The sequence below is a fragment of the Eptesicus fuscus genome, unplaced genomic scaffold (assembly GCF_027574615.1).
Source record: "Eptesicus fuscus isolate TK198812 unplaced genomic scaffold, DD_ASM_mEF_20220401 scaffold_52, whole genome shotgun sequence".
In the NCBI taxonomy this organism is placed as follows: Eukaryota; Metazoa; Chordata; class Mammalia; order Chiroptera; family Vespertilionidae; genus Eptesicus; species Eptesicus fuscus.
Window position 1 is genome coordinate 335,808 of NW_026557626.1, and position 10,992 is coordinate 346,799.

The 10,992-nt window shown below is 46.5% G+C and overlaps 1 pseudogene; it reads right to left on the reverse strand.

Annotated features, from left to right (window-relative positions):
* Positions 1 to 1,331: 1,331 nt before the first annotated feature.
* On the reverse strand, positions 1,332 to 2,285 carry LOC129148484 (neugrin-like; annotated as a pseudogene).
* Positions 2,286 to 10,992: the final 8,707 nt, after the last annotated feature.

Sequence of the window (10,992 nt, forward strand, 5' to 3'; positions counted from 1 at the left end):
TCAGTGACCTGCAGGGTCATAGGTTAACACTCAACCACTGAACCACTCTTGCCCGGCTCTCCTAAGATTTTCAGGGATCCCACACAACCTGCAACCAGGGTAGCAATGAGCAGTGGCAGCTCGTCCTGGCCTAACCCCTGAATCTGTGCTCAATGGATACTGTCAATGCCCTTTACTGTCAATGCCCAGTGAGCTAACAGCAGTCTCGCTTTGGCTCATTTATTTCCCACAATGTTTCTAGAGTCAAAGGAGCCAGCTGTTTCCTGTTCTATCTCTCTGCTGCTTCCTGTTCTATCCTAAGGCCTACGTTTTTTCATTATCCCCAGTTTCAGTTAATGTGTCCTCCAAATCTTCTGAACTTGTGCAGTGAAATGTTTTCGAACATAAAGTAATGAACTCTAATACTACAGACCAAGGTGAGGCCGACCTGCTCCAGGCTGCTTCGTGTTCCTGAACACAGGTGTGCCTGGGACATCTTCTACACAACAGACCAACGCATGATTTTGCTTAGAGGACCTGGGAGAAAACGTGATGGTCTTCACTCAAATTGGTGGTGTTGAATCAAATCAATTTTATTTTTTAAAATATATTTTATTCATTTTTTACAGAGAGAAAGGGAGAGGGATGGCTAGAAACATCAATGAGAGAGAAACATCGATCAGCTGCCTCCTGCACACTCCCCCTGGGGAGGTGCCCGCAACCAAGGTACATGCCCCTGACCGGAATCTAACCTGGGACCTTGCAGTTTGCAGGCTGACGCTCTATCCACTGAGCCAAACCTGTTTGAGCAAATCAATTTTAATACTATTCTTTTTCTATTGATTTTTTAGAGAGAGAAGGAGACAGAGAAACATCAATGATGAGAGAGAATCATTGATCAGCTGTCTCCTGCATGCCCCCTACAGGGATGGAGCTCCCCAACCTAGAAAAGTCCCCTGACTTGGAATCCAACTAGAGATACGTTGTTTCATGGGTCCATGCCCAACCAATGAGCTAGGCCATGTGGGCAAACGATCATTTTTACTGTTGGCTCTATTACAAATAGACCCAATTTCCCCATCCTCATCCCCCTTTGCCTCCCTCTACCCTGCCCGCACCATTTCTAGGCACTCAGCACATTATTGTCTATGTCCATGGACTATGCATATATGTATATACTTTTTTATTGCTGCATTTCACTTTACTTTGCACAAAATGAATACAATCAATTGACTAAGCAGCTCCAGACCTGTTAGTGTTCATTGATTAAGAAGTAAACGATGTCAGAAGGAACACTTTTCAATTCTTCCCATACACATATTGTAAAGACAATAAACTCCTAACGTATGTGACACAGGCTGGTTTCGACACAGAGAAAGCCTAAGCAAGAAGGGTGAGTACTGAATATCCACATGGTCAGACCAGGAGCCATGCTCCAGGAGCTAGAATACACCCAGCCTGTTATTCACGCTGCCTGCATACACATCTGCCCTGTGAAGTTCACTGTCCCTTGTCAGATTGAGATACAAGCGGCTCCTTCCATTTTCAGGCTCATCATTTCCAAGGTGGACAATCCACACACAGAAATTCAGGCAGCTCCAATCTGCTCGCTCAGCTGTGTTTTACCTGACACCTCCACCAGCCAGGCTCCAGTTCAAATTATGTACAGGAAGTTCCCATTGTCGGCAAAGAACTCTCGCCCCCTCTGCACTACCTTGATGCTGAAGTTCTGCTCACCCAGGTCTCTTGCCTTCCATGCTGCCAGCTCTTTTGCACTTGGCAATCCATCACTGTTAGAGCCTCTGGCGCCCTCACACCCACTGGTGTAGTACTTCTGCAGCTCTCTGTGCTGACCTTGGGCTGCAGCAACAGGCACAAAGCTTTCCTTCTCCAGGCTATGGACTCCTTTATTCCTTCCCTTCTGTCTCTTCGGTGTGTTTGTACTCTGAGTATTCGGTTCTGTCACCCTCAAAGCTGTGCTGTGACCATGGCCTTGGGATGAGGCTTCAGCTCATGACACAGGGCGACCTGCAGAAAGCAGCTCCCAGGCATCCCCAGGGCCTGGAAGCTGGTGGAGCGAGTGGGCAAGCCCAGCTTTCTGAAGGACCTTTTGATCCTGCTTCTGTTTCTTCTCCAATGTGGGCACAAACTTGCTTTCCAAGCCTTCCGCCAATCTGGGAACTGACCAGGACTGGAAATCCTTCATGTAAATACCGGATCTGCTCCCGGGCTTCCCTGATCAGAGTCCTGGGCAGGGCCCCTCGGGGCTCCATCTGCCTCTGAATTTTCTGGAACAGGATGGCTTTTTTCTGTGGTCTCTGGGTGCTGGGGGAGAGAACCAATGGCAGATGCCATGCGTGGGAGCAACATTGGTGGTTGAAGCTTCTCAGCCAAATCAAGCGGCGCCCAGCCCTCCTCTCTTTGTTCACTGCACCGGGAAATCTAACACCCACAACAGCAGCCCCTGAGCAAGGCGAGCTCTCTAAAGGGGCAATGAAATACGTCCCTGGTGAAGGGACCGCGGTCCCAAAGGAGCCCAACACCTGCCCCTGTGCTTCTGATGAGGGAAGAGGCAAGGCCCTGCCTCAGGCTGAGGGCCCGGGAAGGAGCCGGTACTGTTACAGAAAACTGGAGAAGAACCAAGCAACACTTCGAGAGATGCAGATACATTTATTACGTGCGGGTTCAGCGGAAAATGTCTCTCAAATTCTGGGCCCCACCATGGAGGAATTTTCTCTATTTATATGTTCCCTAACCAGGAATAGAAGAACCAGGACCTCATGGATTACAGATAAGTGCTCAACCATAGCTGGGCTATATTATATATATTTAAAAATTTTAATATGTCTTTTTGATCGTTGATAGTATTACAGATGTCTCCCATTTTCGCCTGTGCATATATTCTTTGGGGGATCTCTCGCGGTTCTCCCCACACCCCTCTCCTGGGAGGTCTGGCCATCTGTTCCAGTTAACCAGGCCTCTGGCCCCATCTTGTCCTTCCCCAGGGCCACTTGCTGAAACCACATCACCTTTATTCACCAATGTCATTGGCTGAGATGCTAGCCCTCCCCTTGGTGTTTGAGAAAACTACATTACCCAGAAAGGAATGCGACCACGTAGGCGGAGCTAAAGGACACTTTGTGTCAGTGCATTCCGGTAGGGCGGGACTTCCGCCTTCCTCCTCCCGGCGGGCATTTTGAACTCTTCAGTTTCTCCCAGGACTCACAGGCTTCAGCCCACTCGTGGTGAGTAGGAGGAGGCCTGGGAGGCAGCATCCTTGCTGTGCAGGGTGTGCCTGAGGCTTGTTGAGCACCATCAGGCCGGGTGGGGCCTCCGCGCCTCCCAGACTCCTCTCTGCTTGCAGCCTTCCCGCAGCCTGACCCCATTGAATCCCCCAGCCTGGGGGAGTAGCGCATCTCATTTACTGCAGCCCAGGAAGCCGCATCCAGAACAGTGAGTCGCTCCGGGGTGACACAGGGTGTAAAGGGGGGAAGAGGGCCACAGGCTGCAATGCCACTTGGTAAGGACACGGGGGTGGGGCTGAGCCTGGAGGCTTAGGAAAACCCGGGCCTGTTTGGGATCTAAAGGCAACAGAGAGATGAGGTGTGGATTTTGCACGAGGAGTTTTACTTTGACTCTCGGAACGCTGGGACCATAGATGGTTGTGAAAAAAAAAAAGAGGGACATTTTCTGAGGTAGAGTTCTAACCTTTCCTAACATTGCTCAGAGGAAGAACAGACTAGAAGGCAGAGGACAGCAGCTGTGGACAGGAAGGGGAAGTCCTGTAAATGGTCAGGGAACTGGAAGAGTGAGCACTGAGGACTGAGCCCTGAGATCATACAGGCATCGGGAGGGCACCTTGCTGGGAAGAGTACTGAGCAGCCTGAGCCCATAGAGGCTGGTGGTTGCCAGGCTCTCAACAGACCATTATTTCCATGAATTCTTTCTAATGCGGAATCGATCAGGTGTACGGGTTTGTGGAGCTTATTTCAGGGTCTCACACACCTGCGGCCTCCGATAGAGTGGAGTGCTGGGCCTATCCAGCTGCTCTGATAGCTATTGGACCTGGGGACTTGGAACAGACACTAGGCCCAGACTCCTAAGGGCAGGGCTAGGGCTGTTTGAAGTGGACCTTTATTCTGTCAACCAGTGTAATGAGTGGGAGGTCCTCCAGGGCATAGGTTCCAGAATGTGCCAAGGCTTGGAGTGAGGAGTGAGCTGATTCAGGAACCGAGAGGTATGTTTTGGGGAATATATATATATATATATATATATATATATATATATATATATATTTATGATGTAGAAAGGAAGGGAGAGAGAGACAGGGAAACAGTGATGAGCAAAAAAGAATGATCAGTTGCTGCCTGCACAAACCGTACTGTGAGTCCAGCCCATAACGCAGTCATATGACCTCACCAGTGCATGGACTATCCTCAACCATGTCAGACATCAGCCAGGAATGTAGATCACTTTAGTTCAGGGAATCAAGGTCTGGATGGGACAGTGGGAGCCTGAGTGCTAGCTTTCCTGCTGGGGCCACTGCTTGTGGGAGGTGGGTCACAGCACAGCCTAGTGACGGAGTTCTCCTGTAGAGTGTCGGGGAGAGAGAGGTTTTGCAATGGCCAAGGTCTTTAAAATATGAGAATACCTGAGATGAATTGGAGGCTGAAGAGTAATTCAAACAAGATGAGATTGGGTTGGTACATATTAATTTCGCTAAACCCTCACCAGGATATTGTGATCCTCGGTGTGGCCTGGCTGGGGGAGTAACAGTCAGTCTTGTGGATTAGCTTAGCGGCTTGAATGGTCATCTCGGAGACTCACCAGGCATGGGCCAGCGCATCTGGCAATTGAGTAACAGTTAAGTGGAGAGATGTTGGCTGTGACTGGTGAAAGGACATTGAGTGCAGCACCAGGGGAGGTGGGCTCTGGGTATCTGAGATCTGACTGTGGGTCTTCATAGGTTAGATTTAAGGGAAAAACAGTCGTGGAGAGAGGCCTTCAGAGCAAGACTCCAGGCTGCCTCTATGAGTGTGGACTATCAGCGTCTGGGCAGTACTTGATCCTGTTTGAATTTGGCAAGCATTCTCTGGACCACACATGCTGAGTAATAAGTAAGAGGGTGAGAAGATGATTATAGTTGTCGGGACTGTAGCAGTGCAGGTGTGAGAGAGGTGTGGTCGAAAGAGTGATGAGCACTTGGAGAGGGAGTGTGACTTCATGGCCAGAGCACCGTGACATTGACATAAGAGTGAAAGTATGGAGAGTCCATTTCTGGTGGAGTCTGGATGACAAAATAAGAGTAATTTTTGGATAATGCCTAGAAAGGGTGATGTTTTGGTGCTACCTGCCATGTTCAGGGCTTGGATGACCTTTATGTACCCACCTGCCGTTTACTGATGGGGGTGACACAATAATGGTTAGGAATGAGATAGTATACATCAGTGTTCCCCAGGCTTGAAAATCTCCACAGACATGGGTAAGGGAGAAGAGTAAGAGAGAAATGGATTATGGAGATGGTTCTCTATAATTTTGGAAAATAAGGTAATTAGGAAACAACCCATCCTTGCCATGGCAAATTTGCATTACCTTTGAAGTTGTGCCTCTGGGAAAGAAGCAGTGTGAGAGAAGTGTTGTTCAAAGAAATATGTCCAGCAGGTAGTGCAAAGCTATGGCCTCAGCATTCTGGGATTGTGGTTGTAAAGGTGAAGTTTGATGCCGTGTATCTGGTGTCTTTGAGAGACTACACAGGTAGTCTGAGAGACTACACAGGTATTGCCTGACAAGACCAGTATCAAATCACTCAAACTCCCTGTATGACATCTCTTCCTACCCTATGTTCTGGACACCCACTCTACTGTCTAGAGGAAGTGTGGTGTACATGTGAATCCCAGAGCTCAGTTATCTTCTATCTGCTCAACTTCCTTTATTGTGAGAAGACAAAATATCGATAGAAATATAAGATGACAATGACTTTCATGGGATGAAGCCCTGGTATCTTCTCTGGTGTGTGGAGTGGAGAGAGCAGATTGATGTGGAGGGTGGCAATATGACAGAGTTGGAACCTTAGGAGTGAATCTGATTGTGGGCTGTAATGTCCCCATTATGACGGTGTATGAACGTTGAGGACGTGGCCATTGTCTTCTCTCAGGAGGAATGGGGGCTCCTTGATGATCCTCAGAGACTTCTGTACTGCGATGTGATACTGGAAGTTTTTGCATTTGTATCATCTGTAGGTAAAACCTTCACATTATCCCAGTGTCCTGGGATGATGTCCTCTCTTCCTTTATTCCTCTGATGTAGCTTTCCCTCTTCTACAGCCAGACCATGTGCTCTGCTCATTTCCCCCACTGTCCTGTCAAATGTGATGTGGCTGCCATGGGTGAGGTCTGTGGAGAGCTCTGAGCTAAGGACTCAACAAACATTGCCTCAGACAGTGCAGGATGTGTCTGGGAGTCAGGAGTCTTATAGACAACTTAATGGGTCCCACCTGCTATTTCTTTCCCTCGGAGGGTGACTATGTCCAGATTCATCGCTTCCATTTCTACATCCTTCCTCTAGGCAAAGGTCCTTGGTGACTGCCTGTGCCAGGTTATGGTCTTTACTTACCTGAATCTTGAACTGTTGTTACAAGATCAAACTTCTGTTGTTTGTAATATCATCTTCTGTAAATATGATTGCAAGCCAAATGGCTTTAGGCCAGTGTTGGCTGCCCATCTCTGTCATCTTTCATTAATACATGGAATATTTCTGTTGTACATACTTGTAGAGAGGAATATGCATGCTGAAGCCTAATTTTTTTACAGGGTGAACATGCAGGATGGTCTCAGAAGAGGCCTAGTCCTCTTCAGTTGCAAATGTGGGCTACATATGGTGTAAGGGTGGTATTTAGAGGATACCAAGCACCTGCTCATTTCCAAGTGTTTAGGTTCAAGTACCATGAGCAATAGCACATTTCTACCTTTTCTCTGCCATACTTGACACTGTGCTGACTTGTCATTTCACCTGTGACCTCCTGGCCTTTGACTACCTTCACCTGTGTGGCCTTTTTGCATCACCTGTTCCTCTCATTGCTCCATCTTCAGCATTCTCTAACATTGACCTGCACATGTGTTATGAGATGCACATACGAGCTTAAATAGTTCTTGAATACTAGTAATTTATTGAATACTAGAGGCCCGGTGCATGCAAATTGTTCATGGGTAGGGTCCCTAAGTCTGGCAGGCGATCAGGTTCATTGCCTCCCCATCTCCTCCATCACTTACCACCCGCATGCCACCATTGCATGGTTTCACCCCCCATCCCCATTCACCTACCCGCCTCCTCCTTCCCACACTCCCTCAGTGCCCTGCTGCTGCCTTTGCTCACCCACCTTGTTCCTCACCACACCCTGGTGGTCAGCACATGTCATAGCAAGCAATCGTTCTCCTGGTTGAACTCCCAGGGGACACTTTGCATATCAGCCTTGTGTGTGTGTTTGTGTGTGTGTGTGCATGTGTGTAACTTGGAATAAGACCTAACCATATTTCAACACAGCTTTCCATGTCACCAGCAGACAAACCATGCTGAACACTATTAGCAGAAGATTGAGCTGACAATCCTGCTTCTCTTCCATGTGGTGCTTGCCATAGGGAATCATATTTCATTTAAGGTCTTCCTTGTTTTCTGATCTTCACTACCCAGACCTTCATGGCAGTATCTTATAAATCCTGCCTACAGATCTTTTATTGTCAGTCAATTGCACAGAACCAACGTGTTATGTGCAACAAACTTTTTTAAAGGGACTCCCACCTGTCACCACAGTCAGCATTCAGTTCCTCACTATCTTTCTGTTTTCACTTTGTTGGTATAAAATGGATGATGAAGAGCCCAATTTTTTTTAAACTCTTTTTTTTAATAATATATTTTATTGATTTTTCACAGAGAGGAAGGTAGAGGGATAGAGAGCTAGAAACATCGATGAGAGAGAAACATCGATCAGCTGCCTCTCGCACCCCCCCACCCCCCACTGGGGACGTGCCCACAACCAAGGTACATGCCCTTGACTGGATTCGAACCTGGGACCTCCCAGTCTGCAGGCCGACGAAGAGCCCAATTCTGAGCAGAGCGTATATGTACCAGGAGAGTCAATGGTCAGGGCTTTTAAGACAGCTCCAGCAACCCAGAAGACCCAACTTTTTCTCAGTCTTGAAAGATACTTTGCACCTGACTGAGTTACAAGCAGCATGCTTTGATTGGAAAGCGTTTTACACTGGCACATGTGTGAGATAATTCTGTTTCAGTGCAAACCCTCACCAGCAACCCAGAGATGCCAGTGGACAGAAGCTCTGGAAAGAAGATATGGACAGGGCCTCATTTGTGTCTCACTGCAGCTTTTACTTAATATGGGTGTCTTCCACCAATAGGTTGGGAAAGACTTGCCAGCCATCTCGGGGGTTCTCCAGCACTAGGCTACTTCTAACACTGGGGAGCCACACAGTGGTAGTGAGATTTCACAGGAATTTCTCAGTGGAAGAGGTCATGATAAGTAGGGTTAATGTGAAAGAACTTCCAGCTGCAACCGGAAAGTTGTTTAACATGAGGTTGTCTGCTCCAGAGAAGTGAATTATAAGTGTAAAAATCTGGGAAAGCTTTTAGAGAAATCTTTAACCTCATTCATCACAAAAGAGTTAACAGTGTAGAAGTGTAGGGATCATGGGAAGTCTGTCACCCTGAGGTCCAAACTCATTCAACAACACAAAGTCCAAACTGGAAAAAAGCTGTATGAGTGTCGTGATAGCAGATGTCCTTCAATCAAAGCAGTACCATCACTCAACACCAGAGAGTTCACACTGGTGAAAACCTTAGGAGTGTAGTGAATGTGGGAAAGCTTATACCCACAATAATCACCTCCTTATCCACAGGAGAGTTCACACTGGAGAAAAGCTATATGCGTGTACTGATTATGGGAAGTTTGTAATCTTTATTAATATCCTGGTGTAAATACTCTCATCCTTGTGAGGTTTAAACAGCCAAAATGATGATTTTGAACATGGACATGATAATATATTTTGGTAGTACATCATTATATTTTATTTTCAATATACTGATTCAGTAGCACCAAATATGTTCAAAACTTTTCACAGTAGAACAGTAAAATTATTGGGAAGCATCAAGATTAAACCTTTTCTAAAGATTGATTTAAGTAGAATTTATTTAAAATGGACATTAAAAAAATACACTTTTGGTGTTTCCCTGCATGCCTGCATTGCTGATACCAAGTTCCTACTGACCTTATCAGAGCTTCATTCTCGGCCTATAAAATAATTGATGCAGTATTGCAGTCTCACAGTGATATAGCTTACTTTAAATATTTCCTTGGAAAAAAAGACACTTTTATAATCCCATGAATGCTATTCTAGCCTTGTACCACTATCTAAGTCAGGGGTCCTCAAACTTTTTAAAACAGGGGCCCAGTTAACTGTTCCTCAGACCATTGGAGGGCCGGACTATAGTTTTAAAAAAAAGCCTATGAACAACTCCCTATGCACACTGCTAAGTCGGCTGCTCAGCAGGACAGGCAGCGGCTGCAAAAACACCTGGTGGGCCGGATAAATGTCCTCGGCCCGCGGACCATAGTTTGAGGACCCCTGATCTAAGTCATCATGATGGTTTTGGTATCTATCTATTCTCAGGTACATTATTGGGTTGTTACTTAAAATGTCACATATGTCTGACTGAGGCCAAACCGCTAAGTGGGTCAGCGAATAATTTCAATAACGGAAGGTTGCAAGTTCCAACCCTGGTCACATCAAATACAAGAGTTAATCAAAGAATGTATACAATTAATGGAACAAAAAATAGATGCCCCTCTTCCTCTCTCTCTCTCTCTCTCTCTCTCTCTCTCTCTCTCTCTCTCTCTCTCTGTCTCTCTCTCTCCCTCTCTCCAGACAGTCCTCGGGTTACTTCGGACTCGACATATGTCATTTTGTGGTTACGTCACCATCTGCAATTTATTTATATATAAAAAAAGTTCTGTCATTCGATGTAAGGCTTTTGCACGCAGTTTGCCCGGGAACCAGTTGGCCGGCGGAGTGGATGAATGAGTCATCACGCGGCGCTATACAAGGAAGACGCTGTCATTCAGTCGCCATTTATAAGCCATTTTGGATTGTGCTTCATTTGCTCTCTTTTGTTTATATTGTTATTTTGAACACTTTTTGTCCTTCCTTATGGCTCCTAAGCATAAGGCAGATTCTTCTGATGGCAGTGCTACAAAAAGAAGGAAAGCCCTCACAATGGAAGTGAAAGGAGACATAATAAGACATTCGGAAAAGGGCGAAACACCAACGAACATTGGCCAGTTGCTTGGCCAAAGTCCTACAAATGTCTCGAAAATCAAAAGCTTATACTTGAACGTGTGAAAGGATCTGCTCCTATGAAATCAACTGTGGTTACAGAGCAGCGTAGTGGTCTCATTATTGAGATGGAAAGATTATTATTGCTTTGGCTGGATGAGCAGTATCAATGGCGTATCCCAGTTAGCCTGATGTTGATTCAGGAGAAGGCTAAAAGATTGTTTGAGGCCTTGAAAAAAGAAAAGGGGGAAGGGAGTGAAAGTGAAGAGTTTGTGGCTAGCAAAGGTTGGTTTATGCGTTTTAAGGCTGGTGCTAATTTGCATAATCTTAAGGTAACAGGGGAAGCTGCTAGTGATGACGCCCAAGTAGCAGGTGATTTTCCTAGTGCGTTGGCTGAGATAATTAGGGAGGGGGGTTACTGTGATCAACAAGTGTTTCATGTGCATGAGACAGGCTTGTTCTGGAAGCATATGCCTACACGTAAGTACTCTCGTCCTTTCTTGCCAAGGAGGAGAAATCAGCATCAGGCCATAAAGCCAGCAAGGAGAGATTGAGTGTGCTACTTGGGGCTAATGCTGCTGGTGACTTCAAGCTGAAGCCCTTGGTGTGTCTGACCGATTATTCAAGGGCAATCAAGGGCATATGGAAGGGTCTACTACCTGTCATCTGGAAA